This window comes from Garra rufa, chromosome 13, assembly GCF_049309525.1.
Source record: "Garra rufa chromosome 13, GarRuf1.0, whole genome shotgun sequence".
NCBI lineage: Eukaryota > Metazoa > Chordata > Actinopteri > Cypriniformes > Cyprinidae > Garra > Garra rufa.
In genome coordinates, this window is record NC_133373.1 from 34,494,689 (window position 1) to 34,512,604 (window position 17,916).

General features: G+C 38.4%; 1 long non-coding RNA gene across 1 annotated transcript; it reads right to left on the reverse strand.

Annotated features, from left to right (window-relative positions):
- Nucleotides 1–15,863: 15,863 nt before the first annotated feature.
- LOC141348901 (uncharacterized) lies at nucleotides 15,864–16,627 on the reverse strand. Its single transcript, XR_012357588.1, has 3 exons — nucleotides 16,472–16,627; nucleotides 16,111–16,169; nucleotides 15,864–16,044 (listed from the first exon to the last, which is right to left on the reverse strand). It is a non-coding gene; the product is annotated as an uncharacterized lncRNA (long non-coding RNA).
- Between the last annotated feature and the right edge of the window lie 1,289 nt (nucleotides 16,628–17,916).

Below are 17,916 nucleotides of genomic sequence, written 5' to 3' on the forward strand. Positions count from 1 at the left end.
GCTCAGAATATCACATGATCGGTGTTCTTAAAACTGTTCAAAGAAGGTCTCGGCTAGAGGTCAAATATTCAGTAACTGCTGCATTCCTTGTTCCCAGTGATGTAACATTCAGGAGACATAAGCTTGAAGTCAGCATGAAATGGAAATTAATACATTTTTTAAATGCATCTTGATGTTATTGAGCAATTCATTTATGCATATGTTGTATTTTTACATTTTTTACATTTCTAGCCCAATATATGTAGTCCTAGCCCTATATATATTTTTTGAATGTACATTATAACATTGGAGAAATGATCTGTCACTACTTCGTTACATTGCCACTTTAAAGACTAGTTGCTTGATTAATGCTTGATGGATAAATCTTCAAAGGACTTCAAAGTTCACCTTTCTGCCATGAAACATTAAATGTTAGTCAGAATGCTAAGACTTTTTCATAAAATAACCTTAAATGGGAACTTGCTCTCAAATGACAAAATATAGCATACAAATTGTATGGACTACTTTGGAAATAATAATATTTTTGGACCTTTCTCATTTACTTTTATTGCATGGACAAGTGTACCATTAGCATTCAGCCTAATATTTCATTTTGTGTTTAACAGAAGAAAACATATAGTTTTAGAAAGATTTTCATGACATGATTTTCATTTTTATCACTAAAGTGCTGAAGCCATGCCATAAGCAACTCATCATAACTTTTTTAACAGCTTCACATTACATCATGTTATCAGTCATGCAGCCCTGTGGTTCTTTGAGAAATTAAGATGCTAAACTGAAACAACGGGAATAAATACAATATTTCTAGGGTTTCATTTGCATTTTGTCAATATGTTGCCATAGGTCATCATAAGCAAATAAAACCAGCGACAAAACCACAAATAGGCTTTCACATGAAGGAAGTGAAAGATACTCCCTTGCCTCTAGGTGTAAACTCACTCCTTAGAGTGGTTGCAAATGAGGAGAAAGCAGTGTCGACGAGAGCCCACAAGCTGAATTTCACACCTGAAGTGGCCTACATGGATAATTGGGTTGGAGAGGCCTAATTCACAATCATGTAATGCAGGTCTAGGGAATTGCTTTTCCACTAGAGCATTCTAGCACACCTACCAATCGAACTGCTTTTGCTCCTATGTGTTCATGACATTTTTACTGTGCTAAAAATCATTTGAAACACTCTTAAGAAGGAAATATTTCTTTCTTTTCTTGCTTTTTGACTCCTGAACTCAACCAATGATGTACATTTTTAAGCTTAGTAATAAAAGAAAGAGTGGTTGAAATGTTTTGGAAAATTTTGCGGAAATTTCAACCCACTTTTTTAAAAGGTGATTTTCAAATTAAGTTTTGGTGTGATGGAGCAAAATGTGAGAGTTTCATTTAGCCTTACCTTGCCCTCATGGTCTTCAAATACTGATTGGTCCACGTTGCAGGCGAAGAGGGACGTGGGGAGATCATTGAAGTCGGTGATTTGTTGGAAACTGTCTCCCAGTGAGGACTCTCCCATGGTGGACTGCAGGACTACCAGCTCTTCTCCTCCTAGGAGGTAAACCCGCTGGAGGAATGGAGCGCTTCTCATGTTGGCAAATAAATGCTCTCCCTTCATGGCTGTAAGAGGTACACAACATCAAAAGTGAAGATGTTTTCTAATATCAGCAATTGCTTTCCGGCTACATTCTACACTTTTTCACAATCAGAATTGTTTGTCAAGCTCCAAAAATGTATTTCCATATGACTTTTAAGTTTTATGACGCCACAAGACTTCTTCAGACCAAAGTATACTGTAAACCCTTACCAATTGACAACAAACACAAGGGTGAAAAATGGCAGAATTAAATTTTTGGGTGAACAATTCCTTTAACAGCATTTAAAGGGATAGTTCAACCAAAAATGAAAATTCGGTCGTCATTTGTGTTGTTCCAAATCCATAAGACTTTGGTTAATCTTTTAAACAGAAATTTAATTTAAAGGATTAGTTCCATGTCATTCAAGATGTTCATGTCTTTCTTTCTTCAGTCAAAAAGAAATTAAGATTTTTGAGGAAAACATTCCAGATTTTTCTCCATATAGTGGACTTCAATGGGAGCCAACGGGTTGAAGGTCCAAATTGCAGTTTCAATGCTGCCTTAAAGGGTTCTACATGATCTTAGCCAAAGAGTAAGGGTCTTATCTAGTAAAACAGTCGGTCATTATCTAAAAAAATAAACATTTATATACTTTTTAACCACAAATGCTCATCTGTGATGCACTTCCATTACTTCAGGCATTACGTAATCACATTGGATTAGGTTACACGCAGATAGTTCTTCGTCTGTGTACCCCAGTATAAAAAGGTAGGGTAGGGGAAAAACAAGATCTCATTTATTCCCCAAATTCAAAATTGTCCAACATTGCTCTTTAACTTTTTTTTGTAAAGGGTGTTTGACTTTCTTTGCACATTCGCTTTGTAAACACTGGGATGGTACTTCCGCCTATACGTCACACGTGACCTTTATTACATGACTATGTAATGTGTGAGGTCAAGCCATTGCAAGATGAGCATTTGTGGTTAAAAAGTATTGTTTTAGGCTGGGATTGTGTAGAGCCCTTTGAAGATACATTGAAACTGCAGTTTGGACCTTCAACCCATTGACTCCCACTGAAGTCCACTATATGGAGAAAAATCCTGGAATGTTTTCCTCAAAAACCTTAATTTCTTTTCGAACGAAGAAAGAAAGACATGAACCATCTTGGATGACATGGGGGTGAGTAAATTATCAGGTAACCAAAACTTAGAATTGTCAAAAAAGCCATTAAGACATCATAAAATTAATCCATATGAATTTTAGTTCAAGTCTTGTGGAGAGATATAATTGTTTAATATGATGAACAGATCTAATTTAGGCTTTACCTGTCGTAAACCCAGACAACGTGGGAAAATGAAACAGAAAACGATTGTAATTCACGAAAATAATAAATACAGTTAATATATAATATATAGTAGTATATATGCGCTTAGTAGACGTGTGCGTGTATGTACAAACACGTATCACAAACAAGGTATTTTTGACCTTATGAGATGTCAGAGCAAGAGCTGTTTGGAGTATTTTCACTGTACGCCCAGATAGCATAGGAAACACGGCAAAAGCTCGTCCTCACGACAGGTGACACAGAACTAGAACAGTTACCTCCCAGAACCCCAGCGAGCAGATGTTAGCCCTGGCCCTGGTAACTAATGCTCCGCCAAAAGATTAGGTTATGGGCTTACAGCAGAGCCGGTCTCTTGTCAGCCCACACAAACAACAACGGCAAGTGGGGAACAGCTTGCACCCATTTCCATAAAGCTTTTCCACATGCCCTTTCTTCCAATGATCCACCCTGACAAGCTTGGTCCGCGGGCAAAGCCAGCACTGTCGCCGGTGTCACACGCACTGTTAAATCTCCCGCAGCTATTTTGGGATCAATAGCCCATCACCAGCCACACATACACGCTCTCCAGCACACACGCATGCTCTCACTTTCACTCAAGGCTATATAGATAGAGGCTGGAACTGTCTGGTTCAGTCTTGCCCTGTGTAAACGTGGCTAAAAATAGAATGAGGACTAATGAAATGCAGAGATTGTGAGGCACTTGATTAAAATGAAGACTTCCAGACAAGGATCTATTTCATTTACAATATCACAATGACCCTGTTATGAGATAAGGATGTGCATAAACTATACATGAGCATAGACAAGCTATAAGTGCTCAGCTTTATTTACAGTGCGTTTCATTTTGGAAATGGGCTGAGCCAAAAAGCATACAGTTTATCTAAAGCTATAGGGACCATTGACATCTTTGCTTGAACATGAACAAGGTCACTTAACAAGGGAAATATGTAACCCTGGACCACAAAACCATAAAGGTCATTTTTTAAAACTGAGATTTTACATCATCTGAAAGCTGACGTATGATTTGTTAGGACAATATTTGGCTTAGATACAACTATTTTAAAATCTGGAATCTGCAAAAAAATCTAAATATTGAGAAAATCGCATTTAAAGTTGTTCAAATGAAGTTCTTAGCAATGCATATTACTAATAAAATTGTTTTGATATATTTATGGTAGAAAATTTACAAAATATCTTCATGGAACATTATGTAATATCCTAATGATTTTTTGAAATAAAAGAAAAATCAATCATTTTGACCCAAACAATGTATTGTCGCCTATTGCTACAACATACTCATGCTATTTATGATTGGTTTTGTAGTCCAGGGTCACATATGAATCCTAATTCACTAAAAGAATAAGCAATTCACCACCTTGTTTTTGTAGAAATATACAAACTAAAGTGTGAAAACAGCAGCATTAAATATTTTTTATATTTATCTTTTAGAAATAGATTGAATTAAAAAATATAAACATAATAATATATATATATAAACATAAAATAATTAAATATTTTTTATAAAATAGGGAATATATATATGTGTGTGTGTGTGTGTGTGTGTGTGTGTGTGTGTGTGTGTGTGTGTGTGTGTGTGTGTGTAAAACGTTTCATTAATCGTATTATTATTAAATTCTTTGTTTTTATGGCCCAATTAAAACCCATTTAACAGATACTATTTTGGCAAAATTGGCATGTTGACTTGTTTTTAGAAATATGACTGTTGCTTCTCTATGGGGTCAGAGCAAACCCCCTGAGCCCCGCCAAAAGTTACATTGAAGAAAAATGCAATAAACAAATATAAACACACAATTGGCTGCTAGTGTGCACACTAATAAGAAAATGTGGTTTTATTAAATTTTTATTTTTAACTTTTATTTTGATTAAAATAGCCCTAGGGACTCATGAGGGTTAAAACCACTCCAGTTATTATATTTATTGCTTTTAAAAATAATTTATAATGCTCTTACAGTTTATATTACAGTGTACATGACCTTATTTGTTATAAGCAAGCTATTTTAAAATGTCATTGGGTACAAATAAGTGCTATTTAAAGCTAAATTATTCTGCATTACATAACACATTGTATTTTACTCTTTCAGTGGACAAAGGGCAAAATGAAAAGGGTAAATGTCAATCACAGTCTACTGCAACCTGTTTGCTGCATCCTCCTTTGAGTCATCACCGGAGGAGCGCTCCCTCTGTCGTCATCACCTGACATTCACTTTCCTTCGCTTTGCTATAAAGGTTTATTTTCGTCTGATGATGACTAACATGATAAACCCTTCTGGTAAACATCCCACATCAACCTGTTTGAGCAACTGTCAATACAGCGCACGACTGTCAGCATCTGTCAAGGTCAAGGAGTGCACTTCAGAAACTAGGCTACTATTACAAATTCAATACCGTCATCAAATGGCTTGCTTACTTTTTTTAGTCTTAGTGCGAATGGTTATTATAGCACATCTGTCAACCACTACAGACTTTCCAAGTTCTACGTTCCCTTAAACTCTTGTGTAAAAGTGGCATGCAGGATCAAAGCAATGCAGAATATATTCAATACTAACACTACTTCACCTACCATATATAAAATAGTATGTAGTATAGAATATTACATCGCTTCTGCGCTCATTTGACTCTCTCACTCTTGCGCTCCTTCTGTCTATGCAATAACAAAGCAGCAACACCTGTCAAAGCACTGCTGCACAGATGCAGGAGGATCTAATGGAGTAAGTCGACGCGGTTTTTCGGTACCTGTGCGGGATGTGGCAGTCCGGTGTGCGTATCTTCTTAGCGGTGGCTTTGTCTCCCTCTCTTGCCTTTGTGAATCAAGCTCGCATTCCAGCTGCGATTCACTAATCTCCTGACGTTACTGCAGACAGCTTGATTCACCAATGACCGCCTCCCGGCATTCAAATGATGTTTGCTCAGCCCACTAATGAAATGCAGCGCGCCAAGCGCGGGGGGGGATTCGAGGACCAATAGCGTTCTCCTAAGAGCGAATATGCAAATCAGCGACGTTACGTCAGAGGTTTCGCCAGCAGTTGGATGTTGCGGTGCTGTGACACGTTCAGCAGGTTGTTTTTAGCAAATGTAGTGCAGGGCAAAGCAGAGATTTCTCGAAGTGATGTCTGGCAGACTCGAAAGCACTTGCAGCACGATTTGAATAGTGCGGTGAGTTGATTTAAAGCATATAATATGCTATAAATGCGATAAAACTCCTTGGGTGATGTAGTGTTTATATATATATTAGGGCTGGGAATTTAACGCGTTAATTAGATTAATTAATCACCGGGAAAAATAATGCGTTAATATTTTTAACGCAATTAACGCGCCCCTCCCCCCTATAGACCTGTAATGTTACACTTTGTAGAACTGCAGCAAGCTAGTAACAAAACAAAAAGGACAAAGAACTACATGGCTTGCTGAAGGGTAATTGTAAGTATAAAAGAGATGCTAGTGGAGCCATTCATAAAACCAAAGTCATTTGCGTTTTCTGTGACAAGGAATTTGCCTATCATCCAAGCAGTTCTAGTTTAAAATACCACCTGAACTCAAAGCATGTTAATGTTTTGGAAGACAAGGGGCTTATGGATGCATTTCGAATCCCTTCCTCTGACACACTACCGTCAAGAGTTATAGGCAGGGGTTCACATAAGTGGCCCGCATGCGCGACCAAATAAGAAAATGCGCTGTGTAAATAAGAGCGCGCATTTGCGTACCTACGTTGTTAATGTACAAGTACCATTTTAAAACGACAAACTGTAATACTTCCTAGGATTTCTATTTTAAAAATGAAAGCATAATTATAGGTCATTCGCTGTCGTTTTCAAAGCACAGTGCAAATACGTGACATTTTATTTACTGACCCTCATCACTGAACGTTCTTTAATCAGGAACGCGCATACTCAAGGCCACAGGCGTGCGCGACTCCGCGCACCTTTTCCATTACATACTTGCCGGCAACCCGCCAAAATAAAAGCTTGCTTATTTACCGGTAGGTTTGAAAATGATAAATTCCGCATAAAAATAAATACTATCATTTTATTTTTAGGTTTAATATAAGTTTAAATCATAATACAACTACCACACTTTATTATTTTGTGTACTATTTTATTATTATTATTTTTAATTATATATTACTATCACTATTATTCATTTATGGGTCACACTATGTGTAGTGTGAGGACCAAACCAAATCTGCAGGTACTCTTATGAGAACCAGTAAAAAACTTATGTGCACCCCTGATTATATGCTTGTATTCAATAATAAATGGTAAAAAACTGCTTTTTGTGATGTATATATGTGCGATTAAATGCGATTAATTAGATTAATTAATCGCCACACCGTGTAATTAATTAGATCAAAACTTTTAATCGCTTGACAGCACTAATATATATATATATATCAAAAGCCTATAATAGAATCCCTTCTGAAAAAACGGGTTTGCTGGTCTACGCTGGTTTCCCAGTCTAGTCAGACTGCTTTGTTTTCTAGATTGGAGTACTTTTCACCTAGGGTGACCAGACGTCCCGAAAAATTCGGGACAGTCCCGAAATCTAAGCTGCTGTCCCGAATCCCGAATCCCGCTCTAATTGTCCCGAAAATTATACTGAAGCAAAATCTTAAATAGTTATTGTCTGATAAAACATAAAAAACTGTCCGTGGAGCGAGGTTGAGTCATCCTGCAGCCTGGCAACCAGCCCCCGCCGGCTGCTCATTGGCTGCAGCATCTTGTTTTTTTGGGGGTTTTTTAGATATACCGTAGGCGCGCATTAAGATTATGCACTGATAATCAAATTTTCATTCATGAAATTGACATGGCTGGTGTACCGGAACCCCAACATGCTGCAAAAAAGCTAAAACGTCTCTGCAGGTATTAGCTTGTACCGGAACTCCCCCCGTCCCGAATTTCAACCAATCTCATCTGGTCACCCTATTTTCACCTGAAGACCATAATCTTGGTCCAGGTGTTAAGACCTGCAAACTTTTTTTCCCCCGCAGAGGCTGCCTTAATATACATTTAATATATTTAAAAAGCTCAAATACCTGATGTATCCACCCTATTTTTGCCATTAGAGTGGGCACAGCCAATTGCAAATTTTATAGGTCTGGCTTCCACCTCCAGCTATTTTTAGCTGTACAAAACAGCTCATTTTTGCGGCTTTATATCGCAAATTGGTGTGTCTTATCATATTATTTTAATGTATTATGCTAATTATGAACACACTGATTTGTAGCACAGTTTTACCAATAGAGAGTCGTGACTTACGTCACAATTTGTTCAGTTACCCGGAATGCACGACCATGTTGGCGATACTCGGATGTAAGCAACAGCATGGACTGCACTGTTAATGTATTATTGAATACGTTGTTCTGCTAATTTATGCTGTCTAAACCATAGGAAAAACATGTGAAAGCTGCCAAATCATATAGAGAAGGACTTAGTAAGCAGGAAAGGGTGTAATATTTTGATAAACTCAAGTTAACAGATGGTAAAGATATGTACAAGCAGTATTAATTAAGATATTAGCCTAATATTTCACCTACCTGACCGGAAATGATAAGAACAAACACAAATGTTGTCAAGATTCTTGCCCTGGAAATCCTAGTTCAGTTTGGCCAACCACAAATGTATTTTGTCCCCAGACAGTTTTTTTATGATTTGTTAGGACAATATTTCGCTTAGATACAACTATTTTAAAATCTGGAATCTGCAAAAAAAATCTAAATATTGAGAAAATCACATTTAAAGTTGTCCAAATGAAGTTCTTAGCAATGCATATTACTAATAAAATTGTTTTGATATATTTATGGTAGAAAATTTACAAAATATCTTCATGGAACATTACGTAATATCCTAATGATTTTTGGCATAAAAGAAAAATCAATAATTTTGACCCAAACCAACTAAACTAGAAAAAAGGTGTGGAAGCTGCTAAATCATATAGAGAAGGACTCAGTAAGCAGGAAAGGGTGCAATATTTTGATAAACTCAAGTTAATAGGTGGCAAAGAGACGTACAAGCAGTATTAGTTAAGATATAGATATTAGCCTAATATTTCACCTACCTGACCAGAAATGATAAGAACAAACACGAATGTTGTCAAGATTCTTGCCCTGGAAATCCTGGTTCAGTTTGGCCAACCACAAACGCCTTTTATTTCTCAGACAGTTTTTCCACTCTTCTCCTTGATTTGTTATACATTTTCCAGTCTGTAGTACTCAAAATGTGTTTCCCGGTTCAACCGATTAGTACAGCCCAAAACATGACAGTAATTGACCATTTTCAGCAACAATAATCAGCTAAATATGCGAGTTTTGTTCGGTTCAGTGACATTGTTTACGTTCAGTGCTGCCAATATCGTTACATAATATAATGCTTAAAATCTGTGAAAGTTCAATTATGTGACTAAATGTGTATTGTATTATGTATCCACTTTAGTTTTGCCGTAAGAGTAGGCACAGCCATTTGTAAATTTTATGGGTCCGGCTTCTGGTCTCATCTGCGTCCAGCTATTTTTAGCTGTACAAAACAGCTCGGTTTGCTTGATATTGCAAATTGGTGTGTCTTGCAATAACATTTTAATGTGTTATCTTAAAGGAACCGTATGTAAGAAATTTATGTCAGTTAATCATAAAATGGCCCTGACATTAGGGATGCACCGAATCCAGGATTCGGATTCGGATTCGGCCGAATCCTGGGCTTTTTGACGGGGTTCGGTTTCGGCCGAACCTTAGATTTATTTTCCACCGAAACCGAACCCTAGACTTGCACTACGACGTCACACGGCCGTTGATTACGTGAAGGTGTTTAGGCTACATAGGACCCGTTCGAATGTAGTAGGCTGTAAGAATCTGAAAATGGAACTCGTAAGCAAAAAAAGTTTTGTTTGGCAGTACTTTCCACCAAAAGAAGGCGATTCAAGTCGAGCTTTATGTTCAATTTGCAATGCCAATTTGTCTCGTGGTGGCAAGGACCCTAAGCAGTACACAACATATCGCCGATGTTAAAACATTTGCGTCTAAGGGGCCGTTCACATGTCGCGCCTAAAAACGCGTGGAAAACGCTAGGCGCGCCTCTTTCTTCCTTGTCAACAAAGCGCTCGGGCGCTTGCGCTCCGGAAGCGTCTGCCGTTTCTAAGCAACCATCAGCTGCGCTCTAGCTCCAAGCTGCGGAGCGCTTGCTGCATTCTGAAAAGTTGAGATGTTTTTATCTCGATGCGGTGCGACGCGCAGGCGCGTCGCACCGCGTGCGCGGCGCTTCCATTATGCGCGCGCAAGCCGCGCATCTACATTTAAAATAACGAATTTGAGCGCGCAAAAGACGCTACATGTGAACGGCCCCTAAAACATCCAAAAGAATACAAGTTTTGCATGAAGGAATCTACAGACAGCAGCCAAAATGCAGCAACTTCAGGTACGGCAGCTGGACAGTCACAGCTAAAAACGTGTAATTAAGGATGCGAGTAGGATTCGGTATTCGGTTTCGGATTCGGCCGAATCTTAAACAGTGTATTCGGTATTCGGCCGAACCCCAAAAATCTGGATTCGGTGCATCCCTACCTGACATGTCACTAGACATTAAGAAATCATGTTCATTTCAAATACTTATATCACTGACAACAGTGGTCCGGCCAGGATATTGTCATTTAAAAGTGAGAGTTGCAGCCCACAACTGATGTTATTGTTGTCATTTTGTGTTTTGGTCTGAGGCTCCACCCTCCAGCTATCTACCAATCACGAAATCAGTAGAGTTTTGTGATCTGGGTGGCCAGCTCTGTTACAGCTGCGTTACAGCTGCAGCTCTACGAACGTGTCGGATAACGTTACGAAACCTAAAAGACCTCGTTATGAATCCGAAATACGTCGTGACAAAATCCGAAATAAAACAAGGATTGGTATAGGAGATGCCTTTGAAAGATGGAGACGGCTGAAAATGGAGAAGAATTTGAAGATAGACGCCAACGTTGCTAATTTTCTCCTGGACAGGTAAGATTCATCTATGTTTGGCTAACTTTGCTTCCGTACACAGTGGATTTTCCACGGTCGCCCGTGCTAAATGCGTTCATAAAAAGCTTTATATCGCACCACTAGCAGGGTATGAAAACAATCTATGTTCCGACTGAAATGTGGTATTACAGTACATCTTTACGAAATATTTGGCTAATCGCCATCTGTAAATTTTTGCGATACATAATTACTTAGCAAAACATCTCTTGTGAAGCATAAACATAATTAACAGAAGAAAAACAAATTACTGTGTAGGACTCGTCACTTGCCATTGGTCGGGGGGGAGGGGGAGGGGATACACCGTTCTACAGTATTTTGAAAGTGATTGCAGTACCAGTTTTGGCCACAATCCTACATACGGTTCCTTTAATTATGAACACACTGGTTTGTATTGCACACAGTTTTACCCTTTTACTGCACGTTGCTATTCTCATTATTTCCCAATAGAAGGTTGTGACCATAGACCAGGGCTATTCAATTGGCGGCCCGCGGGCCAAATGCGGCCCGCCAATCATCTTCGTCCGGCCCGAGGGAGCAGCAGGTGGCTTGAATGGTTTTTGCACTAATTAGTTTGTCCACTAGGCGGCGGGCCAGCCAAAAAAGAAAAGCGAGAGAGCCAAGAACCACAACAATCTACCGGAGATCGCAACATCAATAGACGGCAGATTTGACAAGCGCTGGGGTGTATTCCAGAAAGCAGGTTATGTGACTTACCTGGGTAAGTTTAGGAGTAAGAAAGCGGATAACCTCAACTTTCGGTTCCAAAAACGGAGGGTATGTTCGGACCAGAGCCATATAAAAAGAGAGTTGCGACACTCCCATAGGCTTCCATAGGAACTGAGGAATGCGGAAGTAAAGCGTGTCATGGAGCGGTCAATAGTTCCAAACAACCAATAGCTCCTCCATTGAAGCCCATTCATTTCAGCGCTTCTCAAGAACAGTCGCAAGTATATTGAAGAAATTACTGCATTTCTTTACATTTTAACGCATCAGTTGACCTCTCGAAAAACTGGCCAATAGTGGTGTTTTATGAAGCATGTTATAGTTAATGTTTATCGTTAAAAAATAAACTGTTAAACTGTAAATGCAGCTGGATAACGTGAGAAACACCGTAATAGCGACCATAACCAGATACTAGTTGTCATATTTTTATGTTTTTAGTCTTTCTGCAATCTTTCTCTCACTGTAGGAGGTTGAATGAGTTTCAGTAAAGACTGCATTCAAGAAACACGATAAAAATGTATGCTGAATGCAATTCGTTGCCTTGTATTTTTTTAAACATTATTTTCATATTTTGTATTATGTTAAATGCCATTTTTGCTTGCCTTTTATAATATTCACTTATGTTGTATATTTGAATATCATAAAGCAAGAGTAAATTACTTTTTTTTAATTTAACATTAAATCATTAAATTGAAACATACTGTATAAAAAAAGAGTGTTTGATCATGTCCAAATACACATGCAGATGTATTTAACCTTAAATATTACACTAACTGTAATCTAAATACTATATTAGAAAATGTTATCTTTTAAATGGTCAGGATCATTATTGCACATATTAAGTACAAAAAACCTCCTCAAAATATTTACTAAATAGAACTTAACTATATATATTACAGTTATTTAATTGAATAAAAGTTACACTTAAGGTGTTTGGTCACATTTGACTGCCAAAGAGTATGAGAACATATTAATTATGTCTCTTTATCACTCCCCAGAATAAAATGCGATTGTAAAGCGTATTCAGAGAAGTTATCAATGCACATTATGTGTTAATAATTACTCGAAATTGCTGCAAATATAGTAAAACTGCTGTCTATCCTATTTAACTCCATTCAAACACATTGACAGCGCGGAGCTGTTTGGAACTATTGAGAGCTCCATGAACCACGTGACCGTGCGGCGGCGAGATCAAAGCGTGTCGCAACTCTCTTTTTATATGGCTCTGGTTCGGACGATGTAAGTAACCATAGCAACTCACTCTCTGAACTTAACCTGCTCCGGAGCAGGTTATGTTGCAGGGTTAGTTTGTTTCAGAGAGGTGACGGAGCATGGCGTGCCCTTTTGAAGACGATCCAGTGGATGTGGAAGCACAGATAATACGAAATCTTTTCCGCCGTGAGAGGGTGATACGACCACGTATCGATGTGTTTTCGTATCCAAATGAATATTTGCGGGAGCGTTACCGTTTTTCAAAAGAATCGTTAATTAATTTAACGAATCTTTTGAAACCATATATAGCAAACGTGACACATCGGGGATCAGCGCTTAACACGGAGCACATTTTGTGCATTGCCCTTCGCTTTTTTGCGACGGGGAGTTTTTTGTATACAATAGGCGATGCAGCATGTGGGAAAGGCAACTGTGTGTAGGGCTGTTCGTACAGTATGCATTGCACTCAAACGGCTCCTACACACTTTTGTGCAGTTCCCTGGCCATAAACCAGTGAGGGTCATTAAAGAGGAATTCTACAGAGTGGCGGGTTTGTCCGTTCAATGATATTTTATGACAGACCATTTTAGTTACATAGCACTACTTAATCTATCCATACTGTATACAGTCACAATAATTGTAAATGTTATATAACTTTCAATTTCAGGGTTCCCAAATGTGCTTGGGTGCATTGATGGAACCCATATTCCCATTAAAGCTCCTTCAGTCAACGAAGGAGACTATGTTAATAGGAAGTCAATCCATAGCATCAATGTGCAGGTAACAATACATTTTTTGGGTGCTAAATGTTTGGGTGTTTAAACCATTAAATCACCCTCATTACTGGTCCCCGCTACCTAGGTAATATGTGATGCAACCACTGATCTATAATAGAGAACTGGATTGCTCATGACGTCATAAAAGTGAAGCCACCGCGCCGCCATATTAGTATTCCCTACTATTCGCATACATTCCATTGAATGAATAGGAGATTATACGATTTCATTGAGAAAACATCACATAACAAGTCAGCGTTTTTATATCTGAAGTCTCACTGTGCATTTTTACAACGCAAACGTCCTAAGCATGTAAACGGTTATTTGTTTATAGTCGGGAATTCCCTCTGCTTATTAAAAATGTACGTTCATAAAGCCTACATTACAGTCATGTACATCAGATAAGCATAAACATCGGGCGTTCAACATATGTTTACAAAAGAAAATGTGCTCATAAATCTGAATAGACACCTTAATTCATCTTAGTACAGTTATTCACTGTTTATGTCATTTTGTTGTGTTTATTCGTACAGTAGGCTAACTGCATGTTTCAACAATACTTTTGTTATTAATTCGTTTATTGTATGTTATATTAGTATATATTCATTAATGACATTATTAATTTTGAAGCAGGTAATGATTTGTTCGTTAAATTAATAATTAATTCAACATATATACGCAGCATTTTACTCACATGGAAACAGTAATGTTAGTAAATCATTACAGAATTTGGTGATTTGAAGAGACTGAAATAGATGCTGCTCGTTAAAAAAAACGCACCATACCGCGCTGATTACTTAAAGACATTAAGCTTTATTTCAAAGATTTTAATTTATAGTACAAGAGCAATATTGTACAATCGAAACAATTTCAGGTAGGCTACTAATACCATATACACGGTTTTGTTTATAATTTCCTGCATAATTGGGTACATAAATAAATATATTTTCGTTTTGGTTCAGTTAACTCACCTGTGTCTGCAAGTGCGCGGCTGACACACCCACCTAAACGATTTCAATATATATCGCTTATCCAGCCCGAAAAGACCATAAACATTCCAGATAACATCTTAAGTATAATTTATTTACATACACATATCCTCAAAACTAATGATGTGTGAATGAAACGCTTCAAATCGGGTGATTTTAGGTCAGTGGTTTACATGCGAAATCAATGGCGCACTCTGCCGGTAGGGAATAGTAAGATGGCGGATCGAACACTTCCGGTGGCTTCACTGCCTAACGGCATTTTAGAACGCAATGAGCAATCCAGTCATTATATAGATCAGTGGATGCAACCCACCTCATCACTAATGTTGAAGTCAAATGGCCAGGGTCTGTACATGATTCCAGAATGTTTAGGGAGTCATCATTGTGCCATAAATTTCAACAGGGTATGTTTTGCCTTACACAATGTTATTCTTTATGGGTTTTTTAGGCAATTATACACTTTAATTACCTTTATAGGACACTTCAATGGTTACTTGCTGGGAGACAGAGGGTACCCTTGTCTGCCCTATATGATGACACCCTACCCTGAACCTGAGCCTGGACCACAGGCACAATTCAACCTGGCCCACAGTAGAACACGGGTCAAGGTGGAAATGACCATAGGCATCCTGAAGGCAAGGTTTCAGTGCCTGCGCAGGCTCAGGGTCTGCCCAGAAAGGGCATGTGACATTACAGCTGCTTGTGTTGTTCTTCACAACATTGCCACACTGAGACGTGAGTGGGCCCCCCCTTCTCTTGATGAAGATGACCAAGAGGAACCCCCAGTAAACCCAGTAGACCAAAGAGAAGGCAGGGTGGTACGAGACATGATTTGCCAAAACAACTTTAATTAAAACCAGTTAACAGTCAAGTGTGGTTCATTGTTTCTTTATTTCCTGTAACAAAAGACATTTGTATTTTTTGCTTTAGATTAGATTAAACAACAAATGACAGATTAATGTTCACATACTGTTTCTCACCTTAAGCTGGTGCTCCAGCAATTCAATTTCAAGTCTGGCCTTTTTTTGGTTAAGCCTTTTCTGCTCCATTTGAAGCTGTATAAGGTCCATCTCCATGTCACATTTTCTGATTTGCTTTTGAAGGTGGACCTTATACAGCTCTTTGGCAGGCAACTAGAAAGACAGAATCATTAAACATGACTGATAACGTCTGTAGTACAAACACAGACCAAATATTTAAATGAGGAAGGATAACTGCAGAACATTTCTTACACTGCTAAGATTCTGTGTGTAGGTAGATAGACCCTCATCTGTATTAAAATCTCCAGCCATATTCTGTAAAATGACAATTTATTTATTCTCTTATGTAAAAAAGGGGTTATGCATTCTATGCATCATACCTCTATGGGCCTCCCCACATTTTCTGTTTCTGTCACAGCAGAAGTGGTCTCTTCATCGTCATCCTACAGAGAAAATAGGTAAGCATGCTTGGTGTAGCAAACAGAAACCTAAAGACAATAATCACTTACAATTGTGACAGAGTGTGGTGTTGCAGGAGGATCCAATAATACAATGTGGCCATCAGCAACTGCAAGATAATTAAACCAATAAGGTAATCATGCATATTCAAAACTCAATGTATAGTCTTAAAAAAATACAACTAATAAAGAAGGACATTATGAACATCTAAGAGTACTAGTAGTAATAAGATTACAGTATACAGCATATGCAGTCAAAGCAGCAAGCATACCGCACAAGTGAATCAATGACTGCAAAATGCATTCAAAATGCCTTTTTAAAATGGTGACAGTGTTGATGATTTCATTATTTAAAACACTGACAAAAACAGTGAAAACATCAATAAATCATAAGTATTAATAATACACCTACATTTCACTAAGCCACTTGTGTTGGTAGCTGAGTCTGACGAACTGCCCCCTGGAATCCCATCGACCACAGGTCGCCCTTTATTAAGGGACAGTGCCAGCTCCTCCGCTGGGGTGAGGGAAGGTGGAGGTGGACCCCCACCTGTTTTACGGGCCTCAGCCTTCTTTCTATTGGCTACATAGAAAACTAAATTACATTAAGTACTAAATTACATGGCGTCAGTAACAAGTTTAGTAAGTGTTAAAAATATTACCTTGCTGGAGAATGTTTTTGTGTTTCATTTTGACTTGGCTCACAGTTCTTCTTGCTCCAGAAGGATTACACCTGATAAAACAAGAAGCCAACATATTACTAGCCAATTAGCCTATGTGCATTACTAATGTAATATTAACAAATGTATGGAGGCCAAAAAAGTCAATACTTCTTTACAACATGCCACAAAGAATTTTTGCGTCACAATAAAAGGGGTAAATAGCCCATTTATAATTTTATAAACTCACGCATTTACTCGGTCCGTTATTTTTTGCCAAGCCAACTCTCTTTCTTTTGCTGATGCAGCAGTATTGCTTTTTTTAGTTATAATGGCCTTATTGTCTTCATAAGCAAGCATTAAAACCTCCAACTCAGATTCACCGAAGTATGTAGCTCGCTTTTTTCCTCCCTGGGTTTCCATGGTGATCCCTGAAATCGGCGATCCATTGAAAATGTCTTTATGTACTCGCCTTGCGCGCGCATTAACTCTGGGTTACCATTAGGAGGTTGATTAAACTAACTCCTCACAGGTGTTTTGGAACCGACATACCCTGAGTAAGCAAGTTTGGGGTTAATCAACCCAGAGTTCATGGTTAATCTGATGGTAAATTAACCTTGCTTTCTGGAATACACCCCTGGTAGGGCTCCAGACTGCGATCAAATGGTCGCATTTTTTCTGCCGGTGCGACTAAATTTTGTGAGCGGTCGCAAAGGCGCGACCATTGCGTTATTCAACTCATAAGCGCTGCTATTTCTGTTTCAAATGAGAAACATTAAACGGCAAACAAAGCGAAAGAGAAACCAAAAAGCGCCACGTTTGAGTTGCGCAGCGCGGACCGTTTATAAGCTCCGACCGCAACGCCAAAACAATTGTCCAAGCTCAGAACAGCCTCGGGAACCAAAGTTGATTTCGCGACACTGATACTGCACAGTGCGAGATCCAGTGAAAAGTGTTTGATTTCGCCCAGAATAAATTAAGGTTGTTTAAAGATCAGTGAGAATCATTCAAATTCTGCTCAGAATTATGTTATTAACAGCGCTGATGTGGGTCAAACAACTATAGTCACACCAACTTAAGCAAAGTCGAATGTATTAATTTCAGGGTTTGTACAACCTTTTGAGAGAGAAATTCAAGCACTTTTCAATGACTTTCAAGCATTTTCCAAAACCATTTTAAGCACTTTATAGCTCTTATG